The 17,945-nt window shown below is 45.5% G+C and overlaps 1 pseudogene; it reads right to left on the bottom strand.

Moving 5' to 3' along the window:
* Positions 1–4,358: 4,358 nt before the first annotated feature.
* LOC123996390 lies at positions 4,359–8,283 on the bottom strand (annotated as a pseudogene).
* Positions 8,284–17,945: the final 9,662 nt, after the last annotated feature.

Consider the following 17,945-nt stretch of genomic DNA (forward strand, 5'->3'; position numbering starts at 1 on the left):
CTTACTGACTATACACTATAACATTACTGCATGATTGTAGCGGGTTTACTAACGCGTTAGTTCAATTAGCTATGTTGACTATGACGTTACTTTAGCCAATATGGTGACAACATTGTAGGCTGTGTGTGGTTGGTAATGATATGGTTTGGCTTGGAAAGGTCCACAAACGAAGGAAGTACACAAATGAAGGAATACAACTTGGCTTCTATGAAAGTGAACTGTTTACACGTGATCAGGGGTGTATTCATTGAGCCGATTCTTTGAAAACCATGTCTTAAACGGAAGCAAACGGAACAAAACGGGGATAAACATACCTGATTTTGACAGAAACTTGTTTGCAACTGTTGGACTAATAATTACACACTAGATCAGCTAGATGAAGGCAAGAGTGTGCAAACCTACTACGTTGTAAATGTTCATTCATAGGCATAGGGAAAATTCAAGTCTCATGTAAGTAGCCTAAACATATCGATGTTACGTTGAATAGAGTAAATGGAATATGAATGACTGTCATCCAATGTGCTGTAATAGAAATAAGGCCATGCACATTAACATTTGTTTTTGTCCTCCCTCTTCATAAACTGCACCGGCCGCTAGAGAGACATGTTTTTACCTTCCCACTGACGCCCACCCATCCAACCTCTTTCCGTTTTTGCCTTAAGAAACCTTCTGTCTTATGTAACCATACCAAATGTAACATATAATACTAATTTTAGTGTCCCGGATATACATTTACTATGTTATGTCTAGTCTATGAGAGCATGCACATCTCCAGCATCTTAAATGCCGCTAGACATGCTTTTACCTAACCCCCACTGTGAATGGAACAATGGAGTGCTAGGTGGAATTTCATTTTAATTTGAACATAGCCCATTGATTGGCACAATGCCCACTCCTCACACTATGACGTCTCCCCCTACCTCAATCTTTTTGCTTAGAATGCAATATTGCCATTGTGGGACCCAGAGAATGAGTTGACAGTGTACAATCAAGGTTACTGCTGTCAAAAGGTTCATGACTATTATGACTTTATAAGACCCCGATGTGACCCAGTGTTTTCAGATAACAAATGTTAAGTGAATTAAGTTGTTAAAATATTACGTTCTCTGGTGAACTAAGATGGAGAAAAGCTTACCTTTGTCATCACTATATTACTCTCATAAAATCTCATTTTCAATCTATTTGTACTATTAAGAGACAAGTGTAGCGTGAAGTAAATATAAATGTCATAACTGTGGAGGACAGAGGGAAAATTATACTAAAATAATTGGGTAGACTATCTAGTTTTTTCACGATATTTATAACTGGCCACAAAGTACTTTTAAAAAACTGTGTGCAGAGCTAGTGTTGTACTGCCCTCCAGTGGAAAGTATCAAAAGTGCATGTTTTCAGTTGAGCTCGCCACTGGGTCATATTACACTGAACAAAAATATAAACGCAACATGCAACAATTTCAAAGATTTCACTGAGTTACAGTTCATATAAGGAAATCAGTCAATTGAAATTAATTAATTAGGTCCTAATCTATGGATTTCACATGACTGAGACTACAGATACACTTCTTTTGGGGCTCCCGAGTGGCGCAGCAATCTAAGGGACTGCGTGCAAGAGGCATCACTACAGAATCTGGTTCAATTCCAGGCTGTATCACAACTGGCCGTGATTGGGAGTCACATAGGGCAGTGCACAATTAGCCCAACGTCGTCCGGGTTAGGCTGTAATTGTAGATAAGAATTTGTTCTTAACTGACTTGCCTAGTTTAATAAAGGTAAAATAAAAATACCTTTTAAAAATGTAGTGGTGTGGATCAGAAAACCAGTCAGTATCTGGTGTGACCACCATTTACCACATGCAGCGTGAGAAATCTACTTAATATAGTGTTGATTGTGGCCTGTGGAATGTCGTCCCACTCCTCTTTAATGAGCAAAGTTGCTGGATATTGGTGGGAACACGGGGTCATACACGTCGATCCAGACAGCATTCCAAACATGCTCAATGGGTGACATGTCTGGTGAGTATGCAGGTCATGGAAGAACTGGGACATTTTCAGCTTCCAGGAATTGTGTACAGACCATTGCGACATGGGGCCATGCATTATCATGCTGAAACATGAAGTGATGGCAGCAAATGAATGGCACAGGATATCATCAAGGTCTCTCTTTGTATTCAAATTGCCATCAATAAAATGCAATTGTGTTCTTTATCCGTAGCGTGTGCCTGACCATTCCATAACCCCACCACGAGACACTCTGTTGACAACATTTACATCAGCAAACCGCTTGCCCACATGACACGATACACGCCCGGTACAGTTGAAACCAGAATTCATCCACGAAGAGCACACTTCTCCAGCTTGCCAGGGGCCATCGAAGGTGAGCATTTGCTCAGTGATGTTGGTTACGACACCAAACTGCAGTCAGGTCAAGACCCTGGTGAGGACGACGAGCAAGCAGATGAACTTCCCTGAGACAGCTTCTGACAGTTTGTGCAGAAATTCTTTATGTTGTGAAAACACACAATATCATCAGCAGTCCAGGTGGCTGGTCTCAGACGATCCCGTAGGTGAAGAAGTCAGACGTGGAGGTCCTGGGCTAGCATGGTAACATGTGGTCTGCGGTTGTATGTACAGCAAAATTCCCCAAAACAACATTGAAGGCGGTTTATGGTAGAGAAATTAACATTCAATTATTTTGTAAAAGCTCTGGTGGACATTCCTGCAGTCAGCATACCAATTGCACACTTCCTCAAAACTTGAGACATCTGTGGCATTGTGTTGTGACAAAACTGCACATTTTAGAGGGGCATTTTATTGTTCCCAGCACAAGATGAACCTTTGTAATGATCATGCTGTTAAATCAGCTTCATGATATGCCACACCTGTCCGGTGAATGGATTATATTGGAAAAGGAGAAATGCTCACTAACAGGGATGCAAACCACACATTTGAGAGAAATAAGCTTTTTGTGCATATGGAACATTTCTGGGATCTTTTATTTCAGCTCATGAAACAAGGCCAACACTTCACATGTTGCGTTTACACATCTGTATTTCATACAATCATCAGGTAAAAACATGCAAATGGTCACGTGAGATGAAATGTTTTCAAGTGTAGGATTATTAGCACACTGCATACATAAAATGTGATTCTAATAAAAGGAGTGCACTTAAGGCAAAGATAAATAACTGGAAAGACATGACCACCACAGAGTAAACAGTGCATAACATGATTAGAGTTAAAGGGATCAGTTTAAGACATTAGTACATTTAAGAGCGATAGATTTGACGGACTAAAGAGCTGTGCCTGTGAATTAGTGAGTAATCCCTTGTAACAAGATGAACTAAAAACATGTCATAACTGATGTGCAGTATAGTGATTGAAGACGTTGAAGTTAAGCTGTAAATAAGCCACTTTGGCTGTTGACATGAAAGTTGTGCTCTTTGCAATGATGCTGTGTCCAGTTATTGAATCATGCAATTTAACTTAAATTAGCTTACCAATATGCCATTGGGTCTGAGTTAGTCTCAACACTGAAGTGAGATACAAGAAATGTAACAGTAAGATCCATACAAAGCTATAGACCCTTTTCTGCGTTTGCAAACATTGCCGCACAAGTGCCATGCACGCAAGTTGGTGAAAGTCCGAGTAGAAACTTCAGCAAAAAAAAGATCTCTATTTACATGTAGTTTATGAGTGCATTTCACACTGCTTTTGTATTATCATTGGATTAAGGCTCATATGAATGTCCTGCTTAATATGTTTGTGTCATCGCAAATCAACTGCATTTTACTTTAAAAAAGCACTTCAACCAGTAAAATGGCTCTTTGGCTAGCTTTTGCTACAACTGGAATCAATGAGCGTTAGCATTCTAGCTAACAAACTGCTGCATCCAAAATGATTTTGCAACGATCACAACCAAATATAATCATAGCCACTGTTTAAGCAAGAACCAGAACATAATTGTAAGGGTATGCTCAATATATCTAATTTGTGAGTTTCCCGATACTTAATACAGAGTTTACTGTACTTAGTTAAAGTTAGTTAAATTAGTTAAAGGTAGACTATATCTGCGGTGCTGCTCCGAACAACGTTATTTCACGGTGTCTACCTTTAATTGAAGCTAAATCATTTTCAAACTGCATGCCGACAGCAGATATCTTAACAGGTCTTTCATTTGCTTTCTTTCCTTTCACAGAAAAAACAATCTGATATGATATTTAAGTGTAATTATCACAAAAACAGTAAAAATTTCAGAGCACATTTTGTTTTATATCACCAATGCAAAATTGACAGCATTGGACACTAGAAATTCGTCCAACACTATAAATAAGATGGTTAAAGCACCTCGAAAAAGCTGAATTCACTTTTTAGGCTTGAAGCATTTCTCCTCAAACTGAGCCATTTGGCTGAAGATATCTAGGAGATGAGTTGACAGCTCTTTACTTCCTCCTGCAGATCCCTTACCATTCAGGGAGGCATCAGTGGAATACCTGCTATCCCTGCCATCAGACCTTCGGGTGGCCTTATTTTTCTCATCTCCTTGTTCTGTGCTACCATACCTCCCACTATCTGATCGTCTGTAACTGGATATGTGGGACTGTGACGCGAGGTTGTTGGCGCACCAGTCAGATTTGCAGGAACGCTCTGAGCTAGCAGATGAAGACATTCTTCTGTGTTTGGCTTTCTCCAATGAGCTGAGAACTTCATGTGGGATACTTTGATCCTCCTGGCCCTGGTTCTTCCAATGCCCCCCAGAGGCTTCCCTCTCATTCACTTCCTCATCACTGGTTCTTCCAATGCCCCCCAGAGGCTTTCCTCTCATTCACTTCCTCATCACTGGTTCTTCCAATGCCCCCCAGAGGCTTCCCTCTCATTCACTTCCTCATCACTGGTTCTTCCAATGCCCCCCAGAGGCTTCCCTCTCATTCACTTCCTCATCACTGGTTCTTCCAATGCCCCCCAGAGGCTTCCCTCTCATTCACTTCCTCATCACTGGTTCTTCCAATGCCCCCCAGAGGCTTCCCTCTCATTCACTTCCTCATCACTGGTTCTTCCAATGCCCCCCAGAGGCTTCCCTCTCATTCACTTCCTCATCACTGGTTCTTCCAATGCCCCCAGAGGCTTCCTCTCATTCACTTCCTCATCACTGGTTCTTCCAATGCCCCCCAGAGGCTTCCCTCTCATTCACTTCCTCATCACTGGTTCTTCCAATGCCCCCCAGAGGCTTCCCTCTCATTCACTTCCTCATCACTGGTTCTTCCAATGCCCCCCAGAGGCTTCCCTCTCATTCACTTCCTCATCACTGGTTCTTCCAATGCCCCCCAGAGGCTTCCCTCTCATTCACTTCCTCATCACTGGTCTTGTCATCATGGACACCTTTCCCCTTGCTGCTCTCAGCACGCTGAGGAGAGCTGTCAACAGGGTCATCGTCAAACCTACCTCTGCTGTTGTCCGGAGCATCTGTGGACATGAATGATAAAGAGTGATGATTGGCCAGTCCTATCTGGCCCCTCAAACAGCCTGACCAAGCTACATTTCTGATCCAGGAAGGAGGTGGTGGTGTTGGGTGGGGCAGGGTACCATTCCTCAGACACACACACTCCTGTTGTCCCTGGATGAAACCCTCCACCCTCCCCTCGAGATGACCGTCTGTGTTTGCTCTTCTTTTCTTTGACTTCCTGCACCATGAGGAGGAGGAGTGGTCGGACGAAGAGGTGGAAGACAATGACGTTAATGAAGAGGAAGATATCTTCCATTTCTTTTTCATTCTAGAGGGAGTTATAGCACAGAAACTATGTAGCAACAAAATCAAAATTAGATTCCAGTTGTAAGGTTGTTTGTTCCACCAATAGACCCGTGACAATCAAGGCAGTCGGGTAGAGTCAAAGGGCAGGGTCCCAGATTGCAGACACGCACATAACAAAACACTTCATCAGTATTACAAGGCTCCCTGTGTGTTATGCCAAAAACACAAAAATGACTGAACATTTAACTGGCCCCTTTTCAAATGTTCATGTTCAAATATGTCAAGTAAACAGATAAAGTATCAGTTAAATGAGGGTGTTAAAACAGTCAGAAACAGACTTTCCAATTGAAGCATAGCTTCTTAAATGGGAAACAAGTGGAATAGTTGGCATAACCCATGGAATATACCAGCTAACCTGGATAAGTAGCTCTATTTTTCCCAATGCTTCCTTGGCATCCGGGAAGGAGGTTAAGGCCAGAGCTTTTCTGTAGAGGCCCTCAGCTGTAATGAACTTTTCTTCCGCCTCCAGTCTAACAGAAAGAAACAAGTATTTTAGAGGAGTGGTTTTCACTTAAACACAGGATAATAAAGGACGAGGGAAAACATTCCTACTTACTGGCCACCTCGCTCCAGCAGGGTCTGGCATAGGTATTTCTTAGCATTTCTGTGGCTGGGCAGCTTTCCAATGCCAGCTCAAAGTCTGTTATTGCCTTCAGCAAACTCCCTTTGTTGGCATACCTGGGAGAAGTCAACTGGCACGTTTATATTAACTGCATGTAGGACAACTACATTTTATGTTAGAATTAAAAACATTTAAAAAAAACTGTGTTTAAACAGAAATAACTAGCAAGAGTGTAGGCTGGGAGTGCTGACTACTACGCCACAACATTATCAATAAAATCAGATGGATACTCACAGTGCACCACGTGCCACAAAGGTTTCCACATGGTTAGTGTCAATATTTAAGGCCTTATATTCATTCATTGCTTCGACGTGGCGACCAGACTTGAAGTGGTCCACACCAACCCGCACACTGTAACCCAGACATAACGTATATTGACAAAAACAAAGCACGATCAGGAGCAGTTCATGTATTCTGTAAATAGGGTAGCACAGATCTAGTCACTGGCTGCTCTGTTTTTCTCCAATATGCAATGGGAGTTAAAATGTCAGGCATACCATTTAAGAACCCAGGACGCAGACTGCTTATTTTTGGATAATTGTGGCAAAGTCCTCCTCAAGGAAATGTTTGCTGTAAAGGAGAGTCCCAAAATACAGTCAAGTGCTGATAAAAGGGGTATCATTTTCTGGCAAGCGTGTCTGCTGAAGAGTGACAAAACAACATGTTTGTCTTCTCACCTCTGTAGTCCTCTCATGAGTGAGGGAGGCTGTGTGTCACTGATCCCAATCTTCCACAGGAGATACTCCACACTAGATGGGTTGGAGTATCCAATAGTATCCTCTAAAACCCTCTCATAGGTTTCAGTGTTGTCGTTGGCAACGCTCACACTGCGACTGGGTAAAACAGTACAATGAGCAAAGACAGCCTGAGTTCAAGCTGAACTCATTTTTACCATATGTTTTCTGCCAACTAGAATATGTCTGTCTTACCTGTATTGAAGTGGAAGATCATCTCTACTAAACACTCCGAGCTTTAGGCTCATCATGTTGGCGGGAGGTGGGCTGAAGTGAAATGGTTATCTTCTCATGGTATCGGTCAATATCCTTCACTCCAGCTAGGGCACAGCACATGGTATATGGGTCAGTTTGTTGACTTATCACAAAACTGCATTGTGAGCATGTTTACATTTACAACACAGTTCGCTAGTGCAGTGTGTATTCACCTCTTATTAAATAGCAGATCTGACCACCCTGACCACCAGGCCAAAGCCACAAGCCTTACCGTGAGCTCCAGATCCTCTATGTCTCTCTCTAGCCCACCTGCCATGCAGATCACTGTTACAAAGAAGTCAAAATCCCTGATGGAGTTGATCCTGCCTATCACAATATCCCCTTGCTCCATGTCCCTGTACAACAGATTCCTCCGCTCCTCAAATAACACCTCCATGAACTGCTCCAGAGGGGGCATGATGGCATAGGGCTCTAGGAAAAGTATATTAGGCCAAACTCAGTACAATATGTTAATTTACCTGTGTATTTGACAGTAACAACTACCTTCTCCTTCCTCCAACACATCCTCCACTGTTGCACTGGATTTCCATGATGGTGAAAATAGAATGTCGGCTTTTCTAGCAATAAACTGCTCCACTAAAGCATTGTCCTCTATTTTCTGCAAAACATGGATATTAATGATCATGTACACATTTCCTGGAAATTTACCATTGACAGTGTTGCCAACTTGAGGTTCCATTAGCTGAATCACTGTACTGTTCATTTAAAATGACCTTTGATAGCTGGCCATAGACAAGTCCAGTTCAATAGCTTTGAAATCTAGATTTTCACTTTGTTCACATTTGAGATGGGTAAACAGGCTTTGTCCATGGTGAGACAAAGTCTTCCTCAGTAAATCTCTATCCATTTTCAGTTATTGGCATCAGAATTCCGCCTGATTAGCTAGTATGAACAACATCCTGTAACAGAAGAAAAACATGGCATAACAGCTTACTACAGTAGCAGCTAGCCCAATAGTGGACTAAAGGAGCCTAGCATTACTCCATATAGTCCAAAGGACCAGACATGTTCTGTTTAAATAAAAGGTGAGATGGCTCTAGATGCGTAATCAGGGATGGGCAACTCCAGTCCTCTGGGGCTGGAGTCACACTTTCCCCCCTAGCAAACACAACCGATTAAACAAATTGCATTCTCAACTGAAAATCATGTTGGTTATTGGAGTCAGGTGTATTAGCTGGGGCTGGGCCAAAAGTGTGACACCAATCAGGCCCTCGAGGACTGGAGTTGCCCATCCCTGCGCCAAATACTCTAGCTAAACGTGAATTGATTCTCAATTGTGGTATGGTTCTAGAAACATACACCGCTATACTTTCATATCGCATCGAAATAAACCACTCAGTAAACAAGCGCTGTAACATGGAAATATGGCCGTGTGGGAACCCTAACCAATAAAAGGTGTGTATCAATTTAACTTTATTTTTGAAAATTATTTCTCACTGATATGAAATAAGGTCCTTGTGCTTCCAAAACCGTGCCGTACGCAAGCGATGCATGTCAATGTTCAGTCGGGGCTAAACTCTTCCGTACAGAAGACGCCTTCATCCAACAATGACATGTGTAATGGAACAGTCATGATCAAGACCTAAACTACACTGAACAAAAATATAAACGAAAAGTTAGATTTTACTGAGTTAGTTTATATAAGGAAATCCGTTACTGAACGAAAATATAAACGCAATATGCAACAATTTCAAAGATTTTACTTTTTACTTTGTTATAGTTCATAAAAGGAAATCAGTCAATTGATTGGGTTGTACCGTGTCGGAGATCTTTGTGGGCTATACTCGGCCTTGTCTCAGGATGGTAAGTTGGTGGTTGTAGATTTCCCTCTAGTGGTGTGGGGGCTGTGCTTTGGCAAAGTGGGTGGGGTTATATCCTTCCTGTTTGGCCCTGTCCGGGGGTGTCCTCGGATGGGGCCACAGTGTCTCCTGACCCCTCCTGTCTCAGCCTCCAGTATTTATGCTGCAGTAGTTTATGTGTCGGGGGGCTAGGGTCAGTTTGTTTATCTGGAGTACTTCTCCTGTCCTATTCGGTGTCCTGTGTAAATCTAAGTGTGCGTTCTCTAATTCTCTCCTTCTCTCCTTCTTTCTCTCTCTCGGAGGACCTGAGCCCTAGAACCATGCCCCAGGACTACCTGACATGATGACTCCTTGCTGTCCCCAGTCCACCTGGCCATGCTGCTGCTCCAGTTTCAACTGGCCTGGGCCCTAGGACCATGTCCCAGGACTACCTGACATGAGGACTCCTTGCTGTCCCCAGTCCACCTGGCCATGCTCCTGCTCCAGTTTCAACTGTTCTGCCTTACTATTATTCAACCATGCTGGTCATTTATGAACATTTGAACATCTTGGCCACGTTCTGTTATAATCTCCACCCGGCACAGCCAGAAGAGGACTGGCCACCCCACATATGCTCTCTCTAATTCTCTCTTTCTTTCTCTCTCTCGGAGGACCTGAGCCCTAGGACCGTGCCCCAGGACTACCTGACATGATGGCTCCTTGCTGTCCCCAGTCCACCTGACTGTGCTGCTGCTCCAGTTTCAACTGTTCTGCCTTATTATTATTTGACCATGCTGGTCATTTATGAACATTTGAACATCTTGGTCATTTTCTGTTATAATCTCTACCCGGCACAGCCAGAAGAGGACTGGCCACCCCACATAGCCCGGTTCCTCTCTAGGTTTCTTCCTAGGTTTTGGCCTTTCTAGGGAGTTTTTCCTAGCCACCGTGCTTTTACACCTGCATTGTTTGCTGTTTGGGGTTTTAGGCTGGGTTTCTGTACAGCACTTTGAGATATCAGCTGATGTACGAAGGGCTATATAAATAAATTTGATTTGATTTGATTTGATTTCACTTGACTTTTATTTCAGCTCATTAAACATGGGACGAAGACTTTACATGTTGCTTTTTTTTTTTTTTTGCTCAGTAGCAAGATGACGAAGAAATAATTGAATTCACTCTCCATATCCCCATACTACCAGTGCCGGGGGTATATCTATTTTACCTTGACTGTTAAACCTCTTCTCTTTTTAGTCGTAGATATGGCTACTTAAAAGAAAGCTACAGCGTTACAACCAGCCATCTAAAGCTAGTTTTACCAGAAAACAGCACGTCATGACAGGAGTTGGCGAGCAAGTTAGTCTGGCGCCTGCCTACTTGTTATGCGCCACGCCTCGCATTTGTAACTTGTTAGCAAACATGTAACATCACCAATGTAAATCATTTTACTAGCTAGCCATGTAACATAATTGACAAGGGTTGACATTGAAAAGCATCCACGGTCATAATCCTAACCAATCTCACAAAATTATAGGCATTTTGCAAAATAGGATTCCAAACAGATGTAAATAATTATTGGCTAGCTAAGTTTACCTAGCTAACAGTGAGGAGAAACAATAATTCAACCATTTACTGTTGTAAATCTCAAACCGATAAACTGGTTTTAATATAAAACATATTTGCCTAAGTATGTCTGATAGACATGGCTGTAGCTAGATACTGTCTGCCTACTTACCTGGGAATATTTGCACGGTCTGGTCGTTGTGCAAATGTTGAGGGTTATGCCATATTTATTTATATTAGGCTAGATACAGTTCTAAATGTAATCTCTGTACAGATGTATGCACGTACTACTTCCGACGCCGACAGAGAAGGCCACCTCGCTTCACGTTCCTAGGAAACTATGCAGTATTTTGTTTTTTTACATGTTATTTCTTACATTGGTACCCCAGGTAATCTTAGGTTTTATTACATACAGTTGGGAGGAACTACTAAATATAAGAGCAACTCACCATCATTACGACCAGGAATATGACTTTCCCCGAAGCGGATCCTGTGTTCTGCCTTCCACCCAGGACAACAGATTGCAAACGAGGTGGTCTTCTGGTCAGGTTCCGGAGACGGGCACATCGCACACCACTCCCTAGCATACTACTCGCCAATGTCCAGTCTCTTGACAACAAGGTTGATAAAATCTGACCATGGGTAGCATTCCAGAGAGACATCAGAGACTGTAACGTTCTTTGCTTCACGGAAACATGGCTCACTCGAGAGACTCTAACGGAGTCGGTGCAGCCAGCTGGTTTCTTCATGCATCAGGCTGATAGAAACAAGCATCTTTCTGGTAAGAAGAGGGGCAGGGGGGTATGCCATATGATTAACGAGGCGTGGTGTGATTATAACAACATACAGGAACTCAAGTCCTTCTGTTCACCTGACTTAGAATTCCTCACAATCAAATGTCGACCGCATTACCTATCAAGGGATTTCTCTTCAATTATAATCACAGCCGTATATATTTCCCCCCAAGCAGACACATCGATGGCCCTGAACAAACTTTATTTGTCTCTATGCAAACTGGAAACCACATATCCCGAGGCTGCCTTCATTGTAGCTGGGGATTTTAACAAGACTAATCTGAAAACAAGACTCCCTAAATTGAATCAGCATATCGATTGCGCCACCAGGGCTGGTAAAACCCTGGATCATTGTTATTCTAAGGCCCTCCTCCGCCCTCCTTTCAGAAAAGCTGACCACGACTCCATTTTGTTGCTCCCTGCTTACAGACAGAAACTAAAACAAGAAGCTCCCGCGCTCAGGTCTGTTCAACGCTGGTCCGACCAATCTGATTCCACGCTTCAAGACTGCTTCGATCACGTGGATTGGGATATGTTCCATATTGCGTCCAACAACAACATTGACTAATACGCTGATTCGGTGAGCGAGTTCATTAGAAAGTGCATTGACGATGTCGTACCCATAGCAACGATTAAAACATTCGCAAACCAGAAACCGTGGATTGATGGCAGTATTCGCGTGAAACTGAAAGCACGATCCACTGCTTTTAACCAGGGCAAGGTGACCGGAAACATGACTGAATATAAACAGTGTAGCTACTCCCTCCGCAAGGCAATCAAACAAACTAAGCGCCAGTATAGAGTCAAAGTAGAGTCGAATTCAACGTCCCAGACACAAGAGGTATGTGGCAGGGTCTGCAGTCAATCACGGATTACAAAAAGAAAACCAGCCCCGTTGCGGACCAGGATGTCTTGCTCCCAGACAGAATAAATAACTTTTTTGCCCGCTTTGAGGACAATACAGTGCCACTGACACGGCCCGTAACCAAAACCTGCGGACTCTCCTTCACTGCAGCCGATGTGAGTAAAACATTTAAACGTGTTAACCCTCACAAGGCTGCAAGACCAGACGGCATCCCCAGCCGCGTCCTCATTGCATGCGCAGACCAGCTGGCTGGTGTTTCCAGACATATTCAATCAATCCTTATCCCAGTCTGCTGTTCCCACATGCTTCAAGAGGGCCACCATTGTCCCTGTTCCCAAGAAAGCTAAGGTAACTGAGCTAAACGACTACCGCCCCGTAGCACTCACTTCCATCATCATGAAGTGCTTTGAGAGACTAGTCAAGGACCATATCACCTGCACCCTACCACCCTAGACCCACTCCAATTTGCCCTGGGTTTCGACCCCGCCCTTTGCAACTGGTACTGGACTTCCTGACGGGCCGCCTCCTAGGTGGTGAGGGTAGGTAACAACATCACCACCAAGCTGATCCTCAACACTAGGGCCCCACAAGGGTGTACTTTTTCTGCTTCATGAAGTAATACAACAATATGTATGCCACCATGTTGTCTTTCAAGTCTTCTCTCATTGATCTAGATAGGCCTGTCATCATGACATGTGGCACTTTGGGGTGGACACCCACCTGTCTCGATCAATGAGGGTAAACTTTAAATATAAAACCTGGCGGGGTTGTACAAGGTTGTACAATTATTCTGGGTTATACTTGTATAACCATTGCAGTAAAATGTTAAGACCTTCGCTTCAAACAGTTACACATGTTTCATTATACATTTAATTTATGGATTCTGGCAATGACATTTTAGCTGGAGCTTTTGTCGTGAGTTGCATGTTAATGACAGATCGGCATCTCAATGCATTTCTAGTCTAAAGTACAATACATTTCGCAGTGTGCAGACCTCCACAATCAACATCATACCCCAAATAAGCAATTTTGGATAAGCCTATTAATTACGAGCACCGTTAACCACCTCCCTCCCTCCCTCCCTCCCTCCCTTCTGGCGTTTCTTCATGTTCTTCATCAGTTTTGGTTCGTCCTCCCAATGGCACATGTTCAAAGTGGCTGGCCCTTGATAATGTCCTTTACAGACCATTATGTCCTACCAGTACACCAGCAGTATGAGAGAAGTTTGGATGGGATCACTCTCCATGCTCACTCCACGTGGACTCATGTCACACTCATGAGAGAAAAGGCAGTTGATAGCTTTGACTGGATGCTGTGTACAGGTTGCTGGTTCGGACTCAGGTCTCACGGTAGAAGTGGTGAAGGACCATAGTGAACATCATTACTTCAGCCGGTTAGAGGGGGTGAGGTTCACACTGTTCTCGGCCAAATGATCCCTTCCATGCATCTAGATACCATCTGTGGTCACCTTCGCCATAACCTCGAGAGAGGACAGACCAGAAGAACAGTTTAGTTTCGGGCATTTCTGATTCAGGAAATCCAATACAAATTATTCACACATTTTTACTACTACCAATATTCTTAATACAGATTTCCAGAACAAATGTCAATAACAACACACAGTTGAAACCATTTTTACCCTTCTCCATATTGTCTTATAATCCCCTATCATCTTGACGATCTCAACGCAGAGTTACGGGGTCAGGGAGTTAGAGGGCCAATCCTTAGGGAGAAATCCCAGCCATCCAGCAGACCCAATCTGGTGAGATTTGTTATTGAAGCGAGACAAAAACAAAGCAAACAAAACAACAGCAATACACATATATCACTCGAGGTGGGGAAAACTTCAATCCATTTGGAGTAACTGTCAACCACTACCAACACATGTATTCCTTTTATAGGCAGGCATGTGAACAAAATAAATTAGCATATTAACCAAAGGAATTCCCCTTTGGACACATGACTCACATTGAGATTCAAGCATCCAAAAAAACATCACTGCCTCTTTAATCAAAATAACAAATAAAATTAGAATTACAGCCCTTGACGACTCCATCTTAACTTAGTTGTATCCCATAAGGTAATGGTAAAATAAACTAGAGACAGGTGTCCCTCATTCAGGGGCAGCACTCTCTCTCTGTCCTTCTCGTGCTTCGAATCACACATAGCACCATTGATAAATTCTAAACGTCTAATTATTAGTGTTTACATAGCCCGTTTAAATCTCATCAAATGTCTCGTCTGTCACGCCTTGGTAATTGTATTTTGTGTTTTTGTTATATGTTTCTGTGTAGTGTTCACCAGATAGGCTGTAATAGGTTTCACGTTCCGTTTGTTGTTTTTGTATTTATGAGTTATTTCATGTACCGCAATTCCTTCATTAAAGTCATGAATAACCTACACGCTGCATTTCGGTCTGTCTCTCTTCATTCAACAGATGAACGCAGTTACAGAAACACCCACCACTCACAGACCGAGCAGTGTGTAAACTGGCAGGATCTAAAGGAGGACGTTATGGACGGTAGAGGCATGGATTATACGACGTGGGAAGAAATCGACAGGTGGGCGGCCGACCCAGAGCGAGTGCAGGAGCCCGCCTGGGATTCCCTACTGCAGTGCGAAGAGGGCTACAGGCTAATGGAGTCAAAAAGGAAAACACAGCGATGCAGAGCGAAAACCGAAAGTAACGGGGGAGAGCGCAGAGAGAGAGTGGCTGAGTCAAGAGTCAGACCTGAGCCTACTCTCCCTGTTAATCGTGAAGAGCAGTTGCAGTGGGAGAGGCTGCACCACTTGGAGAGTTGGACATGGGAGGAGGAATTAGACGGAAAAGGACCCTGGGCGCAGCCGGGAGAATATCGCCGTCCCAAGAATGAAATAGACGCGGCTAAAGCGGAGAGGCGCAGGTATGAGGAGGCAGCACGGCTACGCGGTTGGAAGCCGGAAAAGCAGCCCAAAGAAAATATTGGGAGGGGGCTAGAAGGGAGAATAGTTATGCCAGGTAGGAGACCTGCGCATACTCCCTGTGCTCACCGTTGGGCTAGAGAGACCGGGCAGGCACCGTGTTATGCTATGGAGCGCACAGTGTTTCCAGTGCGGGTGCAGAGCCAGGTACGGCACATACCAGCCCTTCCTATTGGCCGGGCTAGAGTGGGCATCGAGCCAGGTAAGCTTGGGCAGGCTCGGTGCTCAAGAGCTCCAGTGCGCCTGCACGGTCCGGTCTATCCAGAGCCACCTCTACACACCAGTCCTCCGGTAGCAGCTCCCCGCACCAGGCTTCCTGTGCGTGTCCTCGATCCAGTACCACCAGTTCCAGCACCACGCACCAGGCCTCCAGTGCGCCTCGCCTGTTCAGCGCAGCCAGCGCTTTTCTCCTCTCCTGCGCTATCGGAGTCTCCCGCCTGTTTAGCGCAGCCAGAGCCTTTCTCCTCTCCTGCGCTGTCGGAGTCTCTAGTCTGCCCAGCGTCGCCAGTGCTCCCAGTCGGCCCAGCGCGGCCAGTGCTCCCAGTCGGCCCAGCACCGCGAGTGCTCCCAGTCTGCCCAGCGCGGCCAGTGCTCCCAGTCTGCCCAGTGCGGCCAGTGCTCCCAGTCTGCCCAGCGTGGCCAGTGCTCCCAGTCTGCCCAGCGCGGCCAGTGCTCCCAGTCTGCCCAGCGCCGCGAGTGCTCCCAGTCTGCCCAGCGCGGCCAGTGCTCCCAGTCTGCCCAGTGCGGCCAGTGCTCCCAGTCTGCCCAGCGTGGCCAGTGCTCCCAGTCTGCCCAGCGCGGCCAGTGCTCCCAGTCTGCCCAGCGCCGCCAGTGCTCCCAGTCTGCCCAGTGCTCCCAGTCTGCCCAGCGCGGCCAGTGCTCCCAGTCTGCCCAGCTCCGCCAGTGCTCCCAGTCTGCCCAGCTCCGCCAGTGCTCCCAGTCTGCCCAGCGCCGCCAGTGCTCCCAGTCTGCCCAGTGCTCCCAGTCTGCCCAACGCCGCCAGTCTGCCCAGCGCCGCCAGCGCCGCCAGTCTGCCCAGTGCCACCAGTCTGCCCAGCGCCGCCAGTCTGCCCAGCGCCGCCAGTCTGCCCAGCGCCGCCAGTCTGCCTGGATCCACCAGAAGTGCCAGTCTGCCAAGATCTTCTAGATCGGCCAGACAACCTGAATCATCCAGTTCCATCAGCCAGCCAGGATTTACCGGAGCCTACTACCTGCCTGAGCTTCCTCTCAGTACTGAGCTTCCTCTCAGTACTGGGCTTCCTCTCAGTACTGGGCTTCCTCTCAGTACCGGGCTTCCCCTCAGTACCGGGCTTCCCCTCAGTACCGGGCTTCCCCTCAGTACCGGGCTTCCCCTCAGTACCAGGCTGCTTCTGTCCCGAGCTGCCCCTCAGTCCCGGGCTGCCCCTCTGTCCCGGGCTGCCCCTCTGTCCTGAGATGCCCCTCTGTCCTGAGATGCCCCTCTGTCCTGAGATGCCCCTCTGTCCCGAGATGCCCCTCTGTCCCGAGCTGCCCCGCTGTCCCGGGCTGCCCCTCTGTCCCGAGCTGCCCCTCTGTCCTGAGATGCCCCTCTGTCCTGAGATGCCCCTCTGTCCCGAGCTGCCCCTCTGTCCCGAGCTGCCCCTCTGTCCCGAGCTGCCCCTCAGTTATGTGGGGATCTGGGTGAGGACTATTAGGCCATGGTCGGCGGAGAAGGTGGATGATCCCAGGACGCTAAGGGGAGGAACTAGGACATTAATGGAGTGGGGTCCACGTCCCGAGCCAGAACCGCCACCATGGACAGACACCCACCCGGACCCTCCCTATGCTCTTGAGGTGCGTCCGGGAGTCCGCACCTTAGGGGGGGGGGTTCTGTCACGCCTTGGTCATTGTATTTTGTGTTTTTGTTATATGTTTGGGTAGGCCAGGGTGTGACATGGGTTTATATGTTGTGTTTCGCATTGGGGCTTGTAATATTTGGGATCGCGGCTGATTAGGGGTGTGTCTAGTTAGGCTTGGCTGCCTGAGGCGATTCTCAATCAGAGTCAGGTGCTTGTCGTTGTCTCTGATTGGGAACCGTATTTAGGTAGCCTGAGTTGCGTTGTATTTTGGGTGTTTGTTCCTGTCTCTGTGTAGTGTTCACCAGATAGGCTGTAATAGGTTTCACGTTCCGTTTGTTGTTTTTGTATTTATGAGTTATTTCATGTACCGCAATTCCTTCATTAAAGTCATGAATAGCCTACACGCTGCATTTCGGTCTGACTCTCTTCATTCAACAGACAGAACACCGTTACATCATCTTTCTAGTGAGGGTGATCAGGCCTCACCAGAAAGTCAGAACAGAGGTCAGTCAGCCCTAGTTTATTTGTTTCCCTGTACGTCAGACATTATTTAATGATATTTTAAACATTTTGTGTATCAGGTTTACATTGGGTTTTTCATTACATTTATCAAGAGAATTTACATGTTTGCAACCAAAACTCTGACAATAGAAACTTCAGAAAATGTCATTTGTGTACCCTTTAAGTTGCATCCTTTCTGACCCACTCAAACAAAAATAAATAAAAAGCAC

Source organism: Oncorhynchus gorbuscha, linkage group LG15 (assembly GCF_021184085.1).
Source record: "Oncorhynchus gorbuscha isolate QuinsamMale2020 ecotype Even-year linkage group LG15, OgorEven_v1.0, whole genome shotgun sequence".
Classification (NCBI taxonomy): domain Eukaryota; kingdom Metazoa; phylum Chordata; class Actinopteri; order Salmoniformes; family Salmonidae; genus Oncorhynchus; species Oncorhynchus gorbuscha.